This window comes from Balearica regulorum, chromosome Z (genome assembly GCF_011004875.1).
Source record: "Balearica regulorum gibbericeps isolate bBalReg1 chromosome Z, bBalReg1.pri, whole genome shotgun sequence".
Taxonomy (NCBI): Eukaryota; Metazoa; Chordata; class Aves; order Gruiformes; family Gruidae; genus Balearica; species Balearica regulorum.
The window spans coordinates 80,844,497-80,865,236 of record NC_046220.1 but is presented as its reverse complement, the minus strand read 5'-3'; positions in this window follow the sequence as shown (position 1 = coordinate 80,865,236).

Sequence of the window (20,740 nt, the reverse complement as noted above, 5' to 3'; positions counted from 1 at the left end):
GACCGATTTACCTGGAACGGATGGACTTATGCGACTGTAAAATTGCTGTGAATGAGGACGAGTTTGGGCTTCAGGAGCCTTGCCTCACAAATCCCTGTTCTAAATAGCATATTGTCATAAAAAGCTGACTTTAAAACTAGCTTGGGCAACTTTTTGCACGGAGAAGCCAGCAATTTACACAGTTGAGCAAATCATAGAAAACTCTAAATGTGGAGTAGGAAAATATTTACACTTCCAAGGCCTGAGTGTAAATTGGAGAGGTACATCCCATTAATGGTAGTTTACGCGCATTGACACATTTCATTTTTCCCTGCAATGCTGAAAATGAAACACTGAGACACAAATGCACCAGGAGCTGATCAGCGATGCTGCTTCTGCACCCGCTAGCCAGAGGAGATAGCAGGTGTAATACTGAAATATATTTCACGCATTGCCTTGACACAGGGAAGGACAGAAGGTGGTAGGAGGCGGTTCTTAGCCCTCTTTTGTCATTTTAGCCAGCTTTCTGTGGTGGAAGTGCTCTTGATTCCTATCCCTGTAAAGAAAGCCATAGCTGGGCTTCCCAGCATGCAAATCCACTGATTTCATTTACACCAGATGGGAATCTCTTCTAATACTCTTAAAAGTCAAGTGTGATGCAGAGGAAGAAGAGGACAAATGCCACCACTCAGATGGATCTTGCTGTTAGTTATTCCTACAGCCCCAAAGACAACCTCTGTCCCCCTGCATACCACAGGAGTCACAGTTCACCCTCACTGAGCAATGGCCACCAATGTACCTGACAGAAAAGTCAAGTCCAAAATTAAACATGTGCTGGGAAAAATCAGCAGTGCTCATCTGAAGGTAAGCAATGACACAAAAGCTGATGTTTAAGTTGGATTTGGAGTCTGCCTAAGAGCAGCTCTGCTTTGTATTTCTTCTAATATTTCCGGTTTCTGTTGCATTTTCCTTCCCGATTTGTATCTTCTTTATACACATATACAAGCTGTAGCTACTATAGCTTCCTTATGTATGCCTACATACTTCTAGTAGCTTGCTGTAGCTACAAAAGGAAGGTTTGGAGAGTTGTCCTAAATTATATTAATCTCAAATCCCCTTTGACATGGATGCAGCCCACTCTTGTAACAGTATTTTGGTTTCTTTTGGTGTGCAGCTGTTTATGGAGTATCGTTGTTTTCAGAGACAGGCTTGTTAGCTTAGATTTTGTTGAGATCATTTGCTTGGTAGCTTTCATCTTGGGAAATCACCTCTTCAGTCACTGTTCATTGAAGATGATAGTTAATCCTGAACTAAGGAAACGGAAAGCTATATGGATGTGTTTCCTTCTCCATGCTATCTTTAGCCTAAAAATAAAAGATCCCTAAACCAGAACACTTCTACCAAAATGCTGGAGAACTTCACAGAGAAGAGCAGGCTGTGCACAGAGGAATTGCCTGGGAAAGGGCACATAGTGCTCCAGGATGTGGGGGTCACCTTCTTATTTATCAGCATGGGGTCGGAGAGATAAGAAACGAGATGTCTCAGGAGAGGACTGGAAAGTGGGGAAGACTGTATCTTATATTGGGATTGGAACAGGGAAAGGAGGAAGAAAATCCATGAAAGAAGGGGACCCAAGTGGCAGTGAGCTGGAAGTGACAGGTGACAACAGGAGCAGAGTCAGTTCATTAAGACAGTCCTTAAAACGTTATACTGGCTGAAAACTCTGTGTGACAAGTTGGGGAATGATTGACACCAATCAAATCCTCACCTTTCGTAGCAGAAGGTGTCTAGTATGGCCAAAGCGTTAAATCCCCAGCAATATCCATGCCCATAGTGTCACAGCAGTCAGAGGCAGTATCAAACTGAAGGGTGCAGACAGATCCTATAAGTTTGATTTAAAACATTGGGAATTCATCACAGTTTGCTCACCAGCTCAGTTCTGTAGGTGAAGCAGGATTTAAGGCATGATCAATACTTCTGCAGAAGATCTTACTGCTGAGGATGGGGATAGGTAATAGGGCTGGAGCAACAACTAGATCTAACAATAAAGAAGCTGCCCTTCTGCCTTCAAGTGGAGAGAGGGGCTTTTTAGGCCTTGCCCTTCACTCTAATCTTGTCCCCTGTCCCTTCGGGCCCTTTAATTGATCATTCAGGGACAGAGGTCAAAGCGTCGATACAATTAGATAGCTGCTGTTGGTTATATGTACACATCATCTAGAAAATGATATGTGACAGGAGTCAGGAGAAAGAGGATAAAAAGAATAAAATGAATAAAAATGATTACTTTTGCATTTAGAGGATGTCTTTTTGGGACCAGAAAATTGCTAGGTCTCCTGTAATTGAACTGCAAGCCTAAACTCTAAGGGTACCTCTTTTTTTCGGGGACCTGTGCTGAAATGCAACCTCTCCTGAACACTTCTGTTCAGACTGGTTGCTGTTATTGGTGTTGGCAGCTTGTGAGAGACAAACAGTTCTTGTTTCTTTTTTTTTTTTCTTTCTTCTTTCTCCTAACAATTTTTAACCTAGCCATTGTTAAAGATTCATCATACTTATAAACACCCAATGCTGACTTCTCATTACTCACTACCTAAAAACACTGCAGAATCCTCTTAACAGTTATTTATTATGCTCATCTTGTAGATTGCTTTCTGGGACTTAGTGAGGTTGTGGCAAAGATTTCAATTCAGACTTTATGCCCATGCAGGCACTCCTTAACTTCAGCCCTGCAGATTGTGGATGTGGGAGCAGAGGAGTGAAGAGGGCTGTGTGCCTACTTGCACCTTTCCAGGAATGGGTGACCGAGGAGATGTCAGGAGTGGGGACATCTCTGAGTCAGTGAGATCTTATGACCTATATGGTAGGGTATATAAGCCCTCGCTCACATGCTTTACTTCATGGATGTAGGTGAAGGATACATTTAATAAAAGATAAAAGTTAAAAAGAGAAGGAAAATTAAGTTAATTCCTTGCTAGGACCAGTGTAAATTTGATGAAGGAATAAAATTCAGGAAAGGTTAAAATCCTGTATCTGTTCTGGAGCAACACCTGAGCCAGATGCTGCTGGCCAGTGGCATTGCACTGAGCAAAGTGTTTCCCTTCTCATGCCTTACTTTCTTCTGGAAGTGAATCACAATGATTATTCTTAACATGCTTTGAGATCCTGGTGTGAAATAAGTTACATAACTGCTCAGTATAATTACCTGAGGTTGAACGTTGTACTTACGTAGTGCCCGGAATATCTTTTCAGCTGTAGAGGAGATAGCCCTATGTCATGCTGAGGCACGTGGATGAGCAGTATAGGCAGGAAGCTTTTCCAGACATTGCTGGGCAGTTATTCTGAAGGGAGGCAGAAGCTATCTGTCAGCACCCTTCATGGATACTAAATGAAACAAAAAATATTTAGATGAAAAGCCCTTTAATACACTAAACAGAATGCCTAGAGTAGAATATTCCTTTTCATCATTTAATAACACACAGACCTAAGCCAGAAGTTTGTTTGAATTTGACATATGAGGCTGAAGGCTAGTGGAGCTCTGAGGCACTCGCAAGCTCTTACCGTGGTCTCTGGAAAGGATCACCGGTGTAGTCAGCTGTCAAAAAGAGTCACTGTTGTTTCAAACCTGTTGCCCACAAGCCCCACTTAGACTTTCCATTACCTCATGGAAGACAATAAAAGCCTCTTATACAGACAGCCACAATTGCAAGAGAATCTTTTTCTCAAAAACATGACCTGGAAGTTTAGCCTTTGGGAAATTCATTTTATATTGAGATGTAATTTGCAAAGTTTTTAAAGAACAACTTTGGATTTTTAGGTTTAAGAGGACTTGAAGGAAAACAACAAAAAAGAAATCATGGAAAGGAAACTTTTCTCCCTCAAATATATTTCTTGACATGTATTGAATGCCATAAGAAATGTGTGGCTGCCTGAAAAATAGTGTTTGTCAATACATAGTCTTCCTTTGCTCCTTGGAAATATGAGCAGGAGATTAAAATTCAGATCTCCAGAAAGCATTGGAGTACATCTCTGAGGCTCGCAGCAGCTCCTTTTTATCTGATGGCACCATAGTGCATAGGATACACGGTTGAGGACTTCTCATCCTGTCCTGAAAAGGCAGCAACAGAGATATACGCTACCCAATTTAGGATGTGATGTTCGGAGAACCATTTGATAATTCTGAAGGGCATCTCCAGCTGCTGGAAATTTTTGAGTCTCTGAGACAGGTTTGGGATCCTCACAGAAAGGCGCCTGATTTTATAAAGGGCTAGTTTATGTCAGTCTTTCTCAGGATAATGTCCTTTTTCTCACACGTGTGTGGGCAGCCCCCATATTCCCAGGCTTGATGAGAGAGAATGGACAGAACTTCCCTTCTGGGTACTCCATCCAGCTCCACTGAGTTGGAAAAGGACTGTAATAATTTTCTGCTGCTATGGATCACACACAGACTAATACCAGAACTGTATAGGAATTTGAAAGGAAAAAGCAAGCAGCTGCGCCAGAGAAAGGGGTTTTTGAGGAGGAATAGTTCCTCTCAGAGCTGCTCTCTACAAATGCTTTTTTTTCCCCCTTGATTTCCATTTGTTTGTAGGGGTAGCTATCAGCAGTGAAACCCTGGGGAATAAGTTCAGAGTTGATATATATATAAATATGTGATGTGGTTCTAGACTCAAGCAGGATGTCATGGCAAAGGGTAAAGACTTTCTTGTCCCACAGCCTTCTTTCAGAGGACGATACTGCAAAAGTTCATCTGTGGTGTTTTGCAAGCTCAGCCCAGCTCCTGCTCTTGTTTCCGTGGGCAGGAGCTCTGATGTTGGTTAAGCTGGCATCAGAATCAGGCCCCTCATTTAATTCCCTTCGATATTGATAGAGGGCCATGTCTGTGTGCACACCGCAGAGCATGAATGCGTTGCTGTCCCTTGAGGAAAGAGACTCATTGAATAATCCTTTTTGTTTAGTATTATTAAGTGGACCGTGGCCCTTATTTTGCTTGTTTTGCTGCTATTCCTTCGGGAAGAGAGAGGTGGCCTTGTTCACGCCACTGCCTTTCAACATGGTGAGCAAGATTTAAAGAAACATAAATCCACTCGAGAGAGAGAGGGTTACACGGCAGAGCTGAATAATGGGCTTTAATAGGCAAACCAAACAGTTAAATAAAAGATGCACACGGCATGCTAAAACTTAAGGAATGCATATTCAATGCAATGCATTATTAAATACAACGGTGAACATATGGGTGCCTACAATTAATGTATATAAATAGCTGATAAAATTGCTCAGTATTAGAAAGCTAGCGGCAAAAATGACCTCATATGTCAAGCAGACAAGCAGGCAGTTACCATTTTCTTTGTACACCTTACAGATGATAAATTAGTTTTATGGTCTGCATGGGGCCCTTATCACATTACAGCACCAAGTGTTTGATAAAGAAAAAAAATGCCTCAGCTAAAAATCGAACTGAAATTTGGAGTCCCCGTGGACCTCATTTTTTTAACGTAAAGAATTTTAACCAACTTCCTTTTGGAAAGATTTATTGCTCTAAAGAGAAATGTATATCTCTATCCTATGTGCTTTTATTACAACTTCTTCTCTTCCCTTCTTCTTTTTCTTTTTTTTCTCCCCCTGACATTAGATATAATATGAGTCTGCCATAACGGATTCATTATTGATTGGGGGATTTAGTGGTTACAGCAGAGGGAAGGGGCAAGCAGGACTCCTGGGTTGTGCTTCTGTTTTTTCTACTGACCTTGGGTGAGCTGTTTCAGCTCCCTGAGACTCAGTTTCTCCATCTCCAAAACCAGGGGGAGCAGGTAATGGCTGTGAGGCAAAACTATTCATTGTGCCTGGGAGCCCAGGAGAAAGTCTTATCCTGCAGACGGTGGTGAAGACTCTGCAGTGAAGACCGTACCCTGGGACACATCGTGCTGTAGCTCGGAAATTAGTTTCCCCCCTCCCAAAGCGAGAAGGGTGGAAAGATGTATTTGCCAAGAAATCCAGCATTTTTGCCCCTGCTAACCCTCTACTTTCAACTGATCCTTTCCTGCTTTCACCAGTCTCTACTGTGTTGGCACGTGTGGTTCCTTATGGGCATATTTCCTAAGCCTTATATCCCCTTTTCTGGAGCTGAAAATGTTTCTGATGCCGTGGGAGGGAGCTGGCAGGCACTCACCCATTGCTGCTGGTGTGTGGGGTCAGGAGCTGCCGCCCTACCTGGATGTGCTGGGAGGGCAAACGGCATCAGGTACAGCAGCTTTAAGAGGGAGAAAAACAATTTCACAGCCACCCATGGCTCCTTCTCCTCCTTCTGCTTTGGAAACGCTATTTTCAGAGGTGGTCTTCAGAAAACAACAGTTTCCCAGCTTTAACCAGTTATTTCATAGCTCCAAGCTCTGTAGAACAAAAGCTTTTTCTGTTTCCCTACACTCTGTGCCTGGAAGAGGCACTCTGAGGTAAAGGCACCGAGGCTTCCTCAGAGGCAACACCAGGAATGTCACCCAGGTTCAAATCCTGACCCGTGTGGCATCAGTGACGAACCTCCAACGCAATTCACTCTGCACGTAATTTTGGTCATAAGCAAGAGACATTTCCCTTTTCCCTCCTGAATTGTTGTTCTATGTTACAAGGACATGGTGAAAAGCAGAGTCTGGGTGTTTTTACTGCCACGTGTGTGCACCCAGTCTGGGCTTCAGTGACCGCTCTGGCTTATGGTATTTCTGACATAGAGTCCAGTGAGATGGTGTCACACTGCTCTAACAGGGCTGACTATGGCAGGGATTATGCCAGGCCAGTAATTGGTTCCCAGATGAAACGCTAAGCCGACATTTGGTTAAATACTTCGTGGTGGAGTTTAGTTATTTAGGTGCATCTCTATTTCTCTGAGTCTCCTCCCACCAATGTAAATAATTAGCTACTTGTGACATAGGTTTTTAAGACACTACTTGCTGGGAAAACATGGCTTACATTTAATCACTTGCTGAAATCACTGAGAAGACATTAAGATTTAAGCATGTGCTTAAAATTAAGCATAGAGTTAAGCACCTTTATGAATTAAATTAACACGTTCTTGCCATGCAATGAAGTTGAAAATACCTTTGAAAGTACCCCTATAAAAATGAGTACAACTGTATTTCCCCACTGACAAATCTCTACTAAAATGCCATACAATGAAAGAAGAATTTATAGCTGTAAACATGGCTTGCAAAGAGGGAGGCAACCTCCAGAATTTAGCAATCACATTTGTTAAGGTTTCTCTAAAGCCTAAACTCCCAATTAACAAGCAAATCATCATCAGACAGTCAGTGAATGGCAAATTCATTCTATTCAACATCTTTTCAGAAGTGGATTTTGTGCACTTATCTCCATGAAAACCCAGCAGGAAAGTTTTCCATGAGAGTGATCCTACATCTGCCTGTTTTTAATGACTGTAATGGCAAGCAATATTCTACAATTACTTTGGCGATCTCATTTCAAGCATGCAAATCATATTATTTAAGAGCCCAGCAAAAGTCATTTATTTCTTGGAACTGCCAGCTAACTTTGGTGGGATGAGGAAACGCTGTGCTTGGAATTAAAAGCCCTGATGTCTTGTAACCTTCCATGGCGGAGTTGTAAAATTTGTCCAACAAGGTCAGACAAGAAATCCTGAAAATGAGTCACAGAGAGTGAGCGAAAGAGAAGGGGGAGGGGGGGAACCCCACCACCCTATATTGTTCATTACCAAGTCATCTAGGTGTTCTCTTAGTTTAGATGATGAATGAAGAGTTCATAACCAGTTCATCACATTAGACACCAGCTAATAGCAAAAAACACTGCACACAAAGTCATCCCAGAAAGACATCTGGGAAACGAGATCTTTTCATTGCCATTGCAAGCATTCTGAAAATCTGACGAATATCTTTTCTGGTTTTGTTGTGGACAAAGCCAGCATTTTTTAATATTCACCCTGGAGCTTTTGAGTGTATATATTGTTGCAGTTTTGCAACCTCATACATCAAGATGCACATAATATCTTACTGTCTGTCTCCTGTTGATACAACTGTCTGTCTTTACTATTCCTTTTTTTTTTTTTCTTCCCCATGGGATGGCAAAGACAAAGGTGTTGGGCTAAAGAAGCCCAGTAGCTGACAATAAATTTTGATATCATAAACAAAATATAATTGCTTTAACACAGTCTATTTTCAGTTTGTGAATTTTATTTTTTTTTTTTAATGTTTGTCTGTTTGCTTGTTTGTTAATTTAACCCATGTGGAAACTCAGCAAATGGCATGACAAGATGTATATGACCAGAATGATGTAAGGAGATATAAGATACCATTTCACTTTAGGTTGCCAATTCTATTTAAGTCTGATAAATGCCGACAAAAAATGAGTAGCTTCTAATAATTGTTTTTTAGTACATAAACCTCAACCACTTTATTTGCTGTTCTGTTCCAATTGTCCCCCCTCTGCTCCAGCTCCCAGTTGCTTAAGGAAGCTGTGAGCAGGCCACAGAGAAGCCTCTTGCTGCAGTGCTTTATACCAAAACTTTGAAGGGTTGTCACATACTCATATGTCATAGTCACCTCACTTTACCACAGTTACAAGGGAAGAGGTTTTGTGGAACGGTGTTACCGCTCTGATTACCAGTTTCACAAGTGACAATTGATTTAAAAATGTCTAAGCAGACTACCGACCAGGATTTCTCAAAGTGGGAGGAGACTTATTCCTTAACAGAAGGTTAAGAAAGATTCTGGGAGGCCTTAGAAAACCATGGGGAAGGTCCTCCTCTGCCATGTGCTTTCTTGATGAGTCCTTTCATCCTTTGCCACCAGCCTTCCTTCAGAAAATTTTGGAGTGAGCAGCCCTTGAGTGATGAGTTGGAGGAATTGTACCAAGTATGAGGCCAAGGGAGCTAATGTATGTGAAAATATTAAAGCTTCACACAGATACCTTTTCTTCCCTGTTTGATCTATCACTGGTCAAAATGAACAACCTTAGTTCTGTTCTGACTCACAAAGGTATTAAATCAAAATTATTCTGGGACTTTTCCACTAAAGTGTACCAGATTGTTATACCAAATACCTGTTATTTTAACATATTTGAGTTCTAAGGTTCTAGCCTCTGGTTTTAGATCTCCATCCACAAGATATTTTGGCTCCTTATAGCCATTTAAATCAGTGGGGCTTGAGCTCTTTGATACTTTTATAAGTTTGAGACATTTGCTGTTGAATGATATTGCAGAGTTGTTTAGTGTCTGAGTACAAGTGATTAAAATGCTACATTGCTTACAGAGCTTTAGTTTTGTATTATTCACCCCCATGCTGGAGTCTTCAAGTCTACTTGTCAGTTTAGTCATCTTAGCTTGGCCACTATGCTTCAATGATATAGTTTCAGCCAAGTGAATGACCTTGGTTTTGGCTGTATTGAGGGTTACACAGGTTTGGGGAAAAGTGCTGTTCTTTATTATGTATATAATAGTACACAGGGTTGTTCAGAAACAAATTAAGGACACAGATCTTACCCTCAAGAGTTTATGATTTGAATGGATCTATAACATGATGAATGAACACAATAGAAACAGAAGGAGGAAAGAAAAATATAGGGTCAAGCATCACTAGAAAAATCTGTGTTGTTTCATTGATGAATTACACATACATTTACTGGTTCTATTTCAAGTGTTATGGAGTGTAATTGGTATTGTATGTACATATACATGAAAGATGACCTAGAGATAAGATTGCTAGAAATCACTTGCAGCTGCTAATGCAGCAAATCTGTTATATGGTGAGTGTGTTTATATATATATATATAAAATTAAATCCATAAAATCATTACATATTCTTTTGGAAAGATTTAGTCCCCTGAGTGACTGGCATCTGGCATGCTCTCAGCAGCGTATCGGACAAACTTGGATGACACTCAATGCAACTGGCTTTTCGAGGAATGAGGATGCCAAGGTTTTAACACAAAAATTACTTCTGCCCAATGTGAATCAATATTTCTGTTCTTTCATTAGTCACTCACATTTTGAGTCCATGACACGTGGTCTGCTTGACCTTATTTATCCCACAATGGAGTTCATGGTAAAGAAAGCAATCGACAACTGAACAACATCAATAATTGCAATCCCTGTATCTACCATCCCAGAGATAAATGCCCAAAGTTATGATTTCATCTATTACTGTTAACCAATAACTGGCTTTAATTATTAGTTTCATAAATGATAATTCTTTAATAAACTAAACCAATTAGATGTTATTCTGAATTTGAAAGGCTTAGGAAATGTCTTGAAGATCCTAAACACATCCTAGGGAGATGGGAGATCATGCTTCTGCAAAGACCTTTTCCCCCTTCTCGGGATATTGCCATTTATCCTCTTTTACTACTTTCAAGGTGCTTTTTCCAGGACAATGCCAACAAAGGGTACCAGGTACCAGGTACCAGGTCATGGCGACGAAATACAGCATAACAGGAAAATGGCTGTGGACTGCTGTTGGGTTAAGGTGGCTGGAGCATGACAGGACAGGGACAAGGTGTGCGAGCGCGTGAAAAAGCATGATCAGATGAGATTTTTGACTCAACAGCCAGAGCTAATTCACACAAGAATTAGGAACGTGAACAATTAAAGGGGTATGAGTTTTACATGGATAATACATTTTTTTTCTAGTATTGTTTTTTCCTCAGGCTGTCATTAATGGCTCTAGGCTGAAAATAAACCTGTACTGGAGTCAGTCACTGGGGTGGGAGATAAATACACTCTGCACACACAATCTTTTGACAGAACTTTATCACATATAATGCAGCCCTCTTCCCTGCCTGATGGTATTTGCTGAAATTTTCTAGATCCACCACTGCCAGCTATGTAGATGAATAACCGTATATAAATCCATACTTAGAATCTCCCCATAAACAATGTTTATGTTGCTGAGCGTTAAATTACATCTAAGGCATTTTTACATGTCTCCGCTGCAGACAAAGACGTGCTTGGCAGTTCTGTGACTCTGGGCTAACTTGAAAGTGGCTGTCAGATACAACGGTCATGTAGCCATTCTAGTTTAAAGTTTGGTTTGGGCTGTAAACCCTGCCAGAGAAGGGAAAAGGGGTGAAATAAATACTGTGACTGTAGTGCCACTGAGCTCTGACATGCAGAGCTACGTGGGCAGCTAAATCAAAACTAACTCAAGGTGGCTAGATGAGTTATAGTTGGACTTTTGACTGCAGTAAAATAATTTTCATTGGGAACATATCTAAAGTAAGGCAAGATGCAGTATGAATAGAAGTATCCAGTCTGAGCAGAAGGTAGGTCTGAAGACTTTATGGAGCAACTATTGTTGAAATGAATGTACAAAATATGAATATACAAATGTACAAATCAGTCCAGAAACAAAGATCTAAAGTAAGTTTTTCTGATCTCCCTTTTTTTTTTTTTTTTTTTTTTTGTGATTACAAAAGACAAGAAAACTTTCTGCTTCCATTCATGTTTGCAAGTGGAAAATCTAAGGTGAGAAACTCGAGCTGCATTTCCCTGAGTACGGTGTGCTCGTGTTTGGTCTCTGTCTACCTGTCTATCTATCTCTCCCTCTAATCATGTAAAGCCACAAAATGAACTAATAGCAGCTTTCCCAGATGAAAACAAGTGTATTATCTTTTTATATTTTCTGAAGCAGGCCAGCATTTCATCATTTCACTGCGTTCAGTTGTTATGTTAGATTGCTTAATGTAATAGAATGACATGACACTGGTACACCAGATACATCAGAATTATGAACGCTGGAAAGAGACAGTGATAAAGTGTTCTGAGATACATGCAATCCTGATAGTGCTCTAAGTTTCTGCAATTGATTAAAGACATTTCCCCTGTGCCACCTCATTATTACACATCAAAGGGGAAAAACAAGGGCAAGCTGGATAGCGAAAAAAAAGAAAAATATGTTGTTCTATCCATACAGCAGAAATCCCCCAGATATGTTAAATTAATTTGTATATACAAGTATAAGTAAGTATGAGAGAGACTAAAATAGGTTTGGAGGGCAAAAAACTCAATGTTGGTTGTCTTGCTGATTGACACATCTGGAAGAGAGTTTATGGGAAAACAAGTAGGAAAATGACAAACTGAGAATTGCTGTAGACATCAAAGAGGTTTCCTGTAGCTACAAAAATGACAGAGAAGTTGATCATCCAAGATGACTGTTAGGGTAAACCTGAGTCCTGGTATTGGGCTGGCATCAAAAATAAGCTTCTCCACAATTTGAAGGTGCTCAGGTATAACATTAACATTCGCTGGCAATTAAGATCAGATTAGCAGGGACCTTTGGCACTCAGTTTATTTCCAGATTTCTAGAAGAAAAAAATGAAAGTTCAGAAGTTCTGTTCATCTGTGGGTATGTGAATCTATGAGACACTCCAAACACTTCTTAAAAAGTATTCATTTTATTCCATTAATAGATAGTCATGAACTAAGTGGTTTGCAGGTATGGGAGAGCTTTGAGCTGGCCTGAGAATGAATGGCGCTGTTCTGAGCTCATGCCAAATATCTCCAAACCTTAACTGGTTGTTTTTTTAATAGAGATTGAGAAAATCTGTGGAGATCATGAGGATAAAACGAAGGCTGGTTTATTGACTGAACCAATAAAATACATTAGTGTTTATCTAAGGAAGTGCAAGGAGATGCAAGACAAATTCAGAGCACAGGTGTGTTAAGCACAAGAAAAAATGCTCAGCATGGCACATTTTGTTGCCAGCAACATATGATTTTCTTACAGTCCAAATTCACAAAGTATGAGAAGAGTTATAATCCTCATTGTACAGATGATGAGCAATGAGGGAAGGAAGCAAAGAAACAAAACTACAGGAGGAGTCAGAGTTAATTTTCTGAGAACTGAACCTGCATAATTTGGGGTTCAGACCCGTGTTTTAGTGATCAGGTAGTTTCTTTCCTTTCTCTCTTATGGTATTCTGTATCTCATAACACTTCTTCCCCTCTGAAAGGGGATGCTTATCCATAATCAAGTAAATCTTTAAATAAAAACTAACGAGAAGCCTGTAAATCTGACTGCCATTTACGGTGTTGTGAGGAAGACCTAAAAAGGATTGATGGAACTGAACGCAGATCTGCATAGTTTGCATTGAAATTCCTACCAACTATTTGGTGGCCTTCATGGACAGAAACTAGTCTCCAATCTTCTACCATTTTGTCCTAACTGAAATGCTTGCTCTGCAGGAAGTCAAAACCAACTCACATCTGAAGGTAAACTACTTATCAGACACAAACATTTCTGAACAGGGTGAAAGCCCTCAGGTCAAGCAGTCTTATGGAAAAATGTGCAACTGCTCCTCCTTCTAGTCATGCTCGGGGACTAGCAGGGGAACGTCTGCCTGCAGAACTATTCGTCTGTCACCTTTTCCCACCATTTAACTCACTTTTACAGAAAGAAAAAAAACATTTTACAAGTCTTTGGAGTCTCAAAACTTCTTTTCCATTTTCAAGCCATTATTTTTTTCTTAGTAGTGACTCATTCAGGTCATATGTTTTAGCTGAAGTTCTTGTTCAAGCTTGCAAACATCACAGCAGTGGAAAGTGTTTTTAATAAAAAAATCTGTGTGACTTGTCTTAATGACACATCCAACCTCCCTCTCCAGGGGAAGAGTAGGAAGACACCTACCTAAAAGATCTAGCTACGAAAGACCCTAGAGTCTGTATCAGACTGCACTGTCAAAAGAACTTCCACGTTCTCCAATATATATTAAAAAAAGTCTTGGAAAATAAGTTATTAATACTACTGAATGTCCTTCATAATAAGGCAGAACGAGACCTGAAATTACACTTTGTTCATGAGTCATGCTCAATAAAGACAGGTCATTGCAAGTGCCAACTCAAGAAAATTATTTTCCCAATCATAATCAGATAAGCCCTGAGAAATAAGAGTAGATTCATACAGTGTTTGCAGAAATAGCCAATGGGGAGCCTCCTATCTAATGGCAAGACCCTTACTGACGTCAGTGAGAGCATGATAAAGCCCAGAATGCAGCAGATGAGGCATTAGGGATACACAAATACCAAATAAAAATACCACAGGCATTTTGCTCTTCAGCAGTAATAACAAATGTCAACAGTCAAGTGCTGCTTCTTCAGTATGAAGCTGTGATACCCAGCCAGTGGGTAATCTCTCAAGACTTCCCAGAAGCCATTTATAGCTTTCTGATAAGGTAGAGGATTCATTTTGTTAGCTTGCCCCAGCCTCTCTTTCTTCAAAACAGCAGTTTTACTTGTGGAAGCAAAAATATGGGTAGAGGTCAATCACTGATTTCATGGCAAAGTAGGTACAGAGACTGGATACTGACAAGGGATTAGGAGCATCTTGCTTTAGTTGTCATCTTTGTAATATGCTATTTATGGCAATTGAAAATATATTCACACAGATACTTGGCCATCGTGTGACCTATGTCTGAATTAGCCCCGTGTCAGTAGAACCTCAGATTATCAGACTTGGGAAAAGATACTGGCCTAAGGAAGGGGTCCTACCAAGTTATGTAGCAGAGTTTTGGTGCTTATCTTTTTGATAGACCACCATCCACCCCTGGCCAAAATAATTGCCTTGCTCTGCATAAGACCTTCTTCCTCTTCTAGAATTATGTTCTTCAGTCTGTCTTTCAAGTACATGAAGAAGAAAAGATAGGAAGAAACAGCAGCATAGCAGAGATATCAGAAGGGGTATGTGGCCACACATCTGCTGATACAGTTCACCTTTCACAGTATTTTGGTTCTATCCCAATCTTTGCTGGTAGTTTCAGTTAAGCTGTAGAGTTTTGTATGGGGATGTCTGAGGTGTAAGCATATTTTTCTTTCAGCTGGTGATGATGTGGGAGTGGTACCACTCAGACAGTGGTAATAATTCAAATTACAGCAGAAAGGTTTTCCAGAGCTTTTCTGGCTAGAGCTTGGCTTCTCAGAACTGTTTGGGAGACTGAGTACCACTGATTACTTAAAGCTTTGCGAAATCTGAACAAGTCCTTCTGAAAATTTGGGTCTTACTCTCACTTTGCCTAAATTCACCATCCGTGAAGCAGAAATAATGATGCTGTGAAAATAAACATGATAAAGACTGTGACAAGCTCAGTGCTGTAGGAATAAAGACCGTCTCTAAATACCTCTGAGAGTTCCATGTCCAGTGCCTTAACCATCAATTGAGGCCTGAGTTAACCACCCTTCCTTCCAGTTTTGAAGTCTAGCAATTTCACTGCATGAAGCTAGACTCTTGGCAGCCCCACAGAGATTTTCCTCTCACTTTCCGGTGCTGTTTTATTCTATGAATTGTTTGCACTTCAGGAACAGGAGGATGAATTGGTCTCTATGGAGTGTCGATGCCATTTCAGACTGAATAGGCTGGGGGACAGCTAACCCACATGACAAAATAAAATACAAAGAAGGCTTTATTAGTGTTCCTCTCCCCTTTTAACCTTTTAAATGCCTCTTTGTGAGGAACCCATTGTCTGCTCTTTGAAATTAAATCAGAGACGAGGAGAGCCCAGTGTAAATTCTAGCAGGTGGAAGGGTCACAAAACAACCAGTTTTAGCTATGCAAACTTTATTCGTATTGGGAACATAGGCTTGGGAATTCACTTTTGCTCTTCAGCTTACTGCTTATGAAGTTGAACAACAGAGCCTTGTATTTATACAGACGGGTATGGGTGATGGCAGAACTCCTGTTTGTGCTATAGTCTGGCAGGGCCCTTCATGTCATATCTCATACATATGGAAGATATTTTGCATTCATAGCTTATTTTAGTTTTACCAGTTTTATTTCCTGGTTTAGCTTCCTACCCCTCATATTTGTGAAAGTCCGTTCTTGAATCTCTGGTAATGCAAAATGCCCAGTCTTCCTTGTTACCTTAAAAATTGCCCGTATTTCTGCCTTTTTGTAACACATTCATCTTTCTGCCTCAGGCTTCTTACCACTGAAGTTTCAGAGAATCAGGCACGTCCTGTCTGGAGAGCAAAAGACTAAAGGGAGTAATGATGAATGTCCATAAACACATAAAGGCATGTCCCTGAAAAAGGAGAGGAACCAATTATCCTCATTAGTCAGTGAGAACAAAAAAAAATAAGTGATAGGTTCTGGATGAAGCACTGAATATTTAGGTTGACTGTTATGGAAAACTTCATAACTATTAGTACATTTAAGGCAATGAAGCAAGTCACCCAAGGGAGGTAGTCAGATCACCTTCACTGGAGATAGTCAAGGGAAGGTTTGACACTCATCCATCAGAGAAGTGTTAGAGATAATTAAATCAGTCTTGCCCCAGGCAAAAGGATGGACTAGATAATTCACTAGTGCTCCTGTTCAACCCAGCAGATTCTACATTTTTCCTTCTTAATTGGAAAGATATATATGTGTGTGTGTGTGTGTATATGTCTGTGTAAGAAACTGGCATACCTTTGTGTGTGTGTTTATGTGTACCTCAATTCCTGTCAATCTATTTTACCCATGGAATGGCCAAAGGATCTGTATTAAGGTTCTTTCCTTGGCTTTATTCTCCTCCTTTTGAAACGCTTACTGTAAGTCGCCTCAGCAGTTTTTCAGTTGCCTGTATGCAGCATTGTGAAGACTAGTGGCTGCTAGTTTCAATTTTTCCACTTGATTGGATTTGTTTTGCTAAAATGTATCTCTAAAAATATGCATCTAGACAAGAAGAGTTGTCTCCTTGCCTCCCTAGACTACTCAGTGCCACCTTCAGACTAGACAAGCAGCTCCAGACGTTGCTCTTATCCCATTCCTAGGATGAGTTAAAAATCAATGTGTCTCTGGAATTGCCTGTCTCTTTCCACTGGCTTTATAGGGACCCCAGATATCTCTTACATTATTAGATATCTAAAGACAAGACTAGACATCTAAAATGAAGCATCATGAGTCCTGTCCCTTGCATCCCTGCGCAGTCTGTTTTCCCATGCCTTTTTTTTCCCTGGTGATAAAGCAGGGTAATGGCAATGGCAAGGTACCTAGTGTGCTGTTCATGTTGCCTATTACAATTATCATGATTGTCTCAGTGTAACTTTGTTCTTCTCCATCTGTTTGCAGCCTCCATCTGTTGTCTTTCCTCTTACAGTCAGGTAAGTCTAAAGATTCAGATAAACCTAAGAGTGAGGTTGTAAGTCATCTGCGGCAACAGACACCTATTTTCCGTTCTGGGTTTGCACTACCTACCGCAGTAAGACTGTGATGCTTGACCGTGGCCTACATATCCTACAGCAAGGCAAGTGATGATAACAGCAGTAACAGTAGAGTTCTCTGATCTTGCGGTCCAAGTTCCAAGAAATGCTGCTATGACATAAATCATACACTATCTCATTTTGATTGCTGATAATCACAGGCACTACAAGAACATCTTGGAGAGTCAGTTTACAAAGGGCTTTGAAATCTGTTGCATGGACTAAGAATATTTTTTGTATTCATACAGTGGGGCAAATCCTGAGCGGTGGCAAGCACTCAGCGGCAGCTCAGACTAAGCACCTCATATTGCGGCTGAGACTGCAATGCAAGAGTTAATTCCTTTGTTAAATATGCAAGCTGAGAGTAATGTGTCTTGAAGAGTCTGCTCTGAAAGGCAATTAAAACCTTGCAAAGTGAAACTTCACATACAACACAGGAAGGAGACTGCCACCTCCTTTACCTTGATCTTTAGAACCGTTATAATACCCACCACACTGGGAGAGCTAGGTGGTCTTTGAAAGCAAGGGCCCTTTTTCAGGGTGTGTGCAGGCAGCAAGGAAGATCACTGTCTGGTCTTGCAGCTCGGAGAGAGACCAAATGAAAACTAATTGTACATAATAAATCAGATCTGAACAGGGTCAGCAGCAAATGGACAGATGGAGAAAGATTTTCTGCCCTTCCATCCAGTTACTGTTACCCAGTTTGTCACTAACACCCTCCCTCTAGGGCAGCAAGCTTCCCAAATTCTCTGACCCTCCAAGGCCATGATAACACTGTAGATAAGATAATAAAAGCTTTTCTTTTAGCCAGTGATGTTCCTTACTTCATAACATGTTTTTACAGTTATGTCCAACTCCTAGAGCTGAGCGTAGACCTGGTTTAGCTGAGTAACAGTAACGGATGAAGATGCTGGTTCTTTATTTTTATTCTAAAGTATCCTCAGGGTATGTTATGGAATGACAAAGCTTGTCCAAACTTACTAGACTGAGTGAAAACCTTTATTCTTCACAGCTTGCAACAGTAGACTAGACTAGACTAGACTGTCTCAGTTGGAAGGGACTTGCAATGATCACCTAGTCCAACTGCCTAGAAATCATAGCAAGATATATTGCAACCCACACAACCATGTCTCAACTCCTCCCATGACCTGTTGACATCACAGATGTACCTAGCTGCTACTCCAACCAGCAGTATTTTATAAAAACACAGAAGACGCCATTATGTGAGCATATTCCTGCATCTGGTTGCTCCGATTGGCTTCCAAAGCAAACCAAGACCAGTCTCCTCCCTTCCCCAATGCACGTACAAGTGGAGACAGAGTCTTTGTAAAGCAGCATTTCCAGCTAGAGCAAGAAGTTGAAATGTGGTCCTCAAACTGTGCTACAACACAGGTTACTCAGGGTAAGCAGACTCCTGTCCTCTTTGGATTAGATGCACTGCATTACACACTTGCAGGTTATATACTTCCTGCATGCAGAAGAATCCAATCCCAAGCCTCTAAGATGGGCGACTGAATGTACCATAACAAGAATCAGCACTAAATGAGTGGGAAATTTAAGAAATTGTTAGTATGCATCCTCTGATTTTCCAAGCTATTTCATTTTTATGATAATATGCTCTTTCAGTGATAGGCAAAAAAAAAACCCCAAAACCCTGATGCTAACTACACTACTCAAAATGGAGACCTAGTTAATATGCCTAGTTAGGAAACAGAACATAACTTTTCTTTTATTGGGGCTATCATCTTGCAAATACTTAAGCATGTGCTTAACTTTAAACCTGTGAGGCCTTTTTGAAGACAATGGAGCTATTTACATACTTCAGCATATTGCTTAGTCTTCATAGGATTAGCGCTGACATTAGCAGCCCTAACTTCCTGAGAGTATAGTTTCCTAGTTTTGCATAACAATAATGGTAAGTTTCTGTCTGATGTGATTTACACAACCCATCATTTGCCTTTGTCTGTGAAGCTATAAATCAATGTGTATTTTTTTTCCAGGCTGATCTTCAGTCTGATTCTCTGGGCTGTAACTGTGATTATGCCTGTTCCCTCTGTTTTCCCTCCAGGTTTTCTTGGGTGGCTTCCACCAGCAAAACACTTCTCATCTAATTGGGACAATGAACTTTATCTTTTTTTTTTAGCTCTGCCAAACTTTCTTTAATGATCTCTCTTATAGTTAGAGACTGCAATTTCCTTTAATTACTTGAAACCATCTAAAATAAACAATTTTAAACCAACAGAACAAAGAGCCATTTGTTTTGCTGGTGCCCTCTCCCCATTATCCTTCCATTCTTATTGCTAATGGTACTGAGAGATTTAACTTCATCCTATAGGCAGTGACCTACTCTCCAGTTTCATTTTAATTTTTCAAATCCTCCTCCCCCCCCATTTTGGCTAGCAGTCCCCCAGGTTACACATTACATCAAAGTATACATCGTTTGCTCTTATTTCTTTCTTCATGCTGCCTCTAGGCTAGGAAATTTGCAGAATGTTGCTGTTGCTGCTGAGAACTCACCATTTTCCTTTAGTCAAAAGTTTTTTAACTTGAAAACGTCAATACAGAGATAAGTCATAAGATGAACTCATAAATATTCACAGGCTGCTTCTTTTGTTTTGTTTTGTTCCTCTACCCAAGTCGCAGTGTTATCCAGAGTAGTGCTTTACTGGATACTTTGCACATATTCCAGAGTAGTCTTTCTCTCATTAGTGCTTAAAGAAGTACCAAGAGTTAAATTTTTCATTAGCAATTCTTGTGCAGTGTAATATCCTGCATGTATTAAATACACACAGATATTTCCCTTATGGAAGAATCCTATAGGGCTTCATAGAAAATTACAAACTTTCTCATATAATTTTTTAAACCACCTTGTAAAATCAAACATACAATGAAATATACTTCTATGAGATGTTCAAAGAAACCTGTGGAGAAGAAATAACTCTCTAATAAATCCTCTAGGTTTTTGGAGTAATTTCTATAACCCTTTTAAGTTTCTTTAGAGCTCTGCCAATTCCACCCCTCTGCACGTCTGTAGGCTCCTTTGAAAAGGGCACAGAGATAGGGCCAAAAACCTGCTCTGTCATTTCTTTCTATGGATTTATATAAAATAAGTTTTTCCTGCTTCCTCCAATCCACCAATGGCTTGCTGCACTCACCATTGCTCTCCTGGCAGTTCTTTTGTTTAGTAGGTTTGCTGAAAACAAATTATGTGTGCTTCTTGTACACTCACCTGCTCCATCCTTTGGTGGCGGAAGTCACCACAGATCCACCAAATTACAGACATCTACCACCAAAGTTTTGGCCCTTTGGCATTTGCCTTCAGTGACTACATACATCTGGAGTCTTAAGTCCCAGCCTTCACCGTGGGAGCACTCCTGTGCTTAAACCATGGCGCACAAGGCTATATCAAGCTGAGTCAGAACCAGGGCAGATGAGGGTCAGAAATGGAAGGATTAGATCCTCAACAATGTGAAGAAGTGAAGAACCAAAAGTTTTAACACATTTTCTCACAAACAGCTGATTCCAAGTTACTTACAGCCTGCCTGCATTATAATGAACAACAGAACAGCGACATAGGCAAAT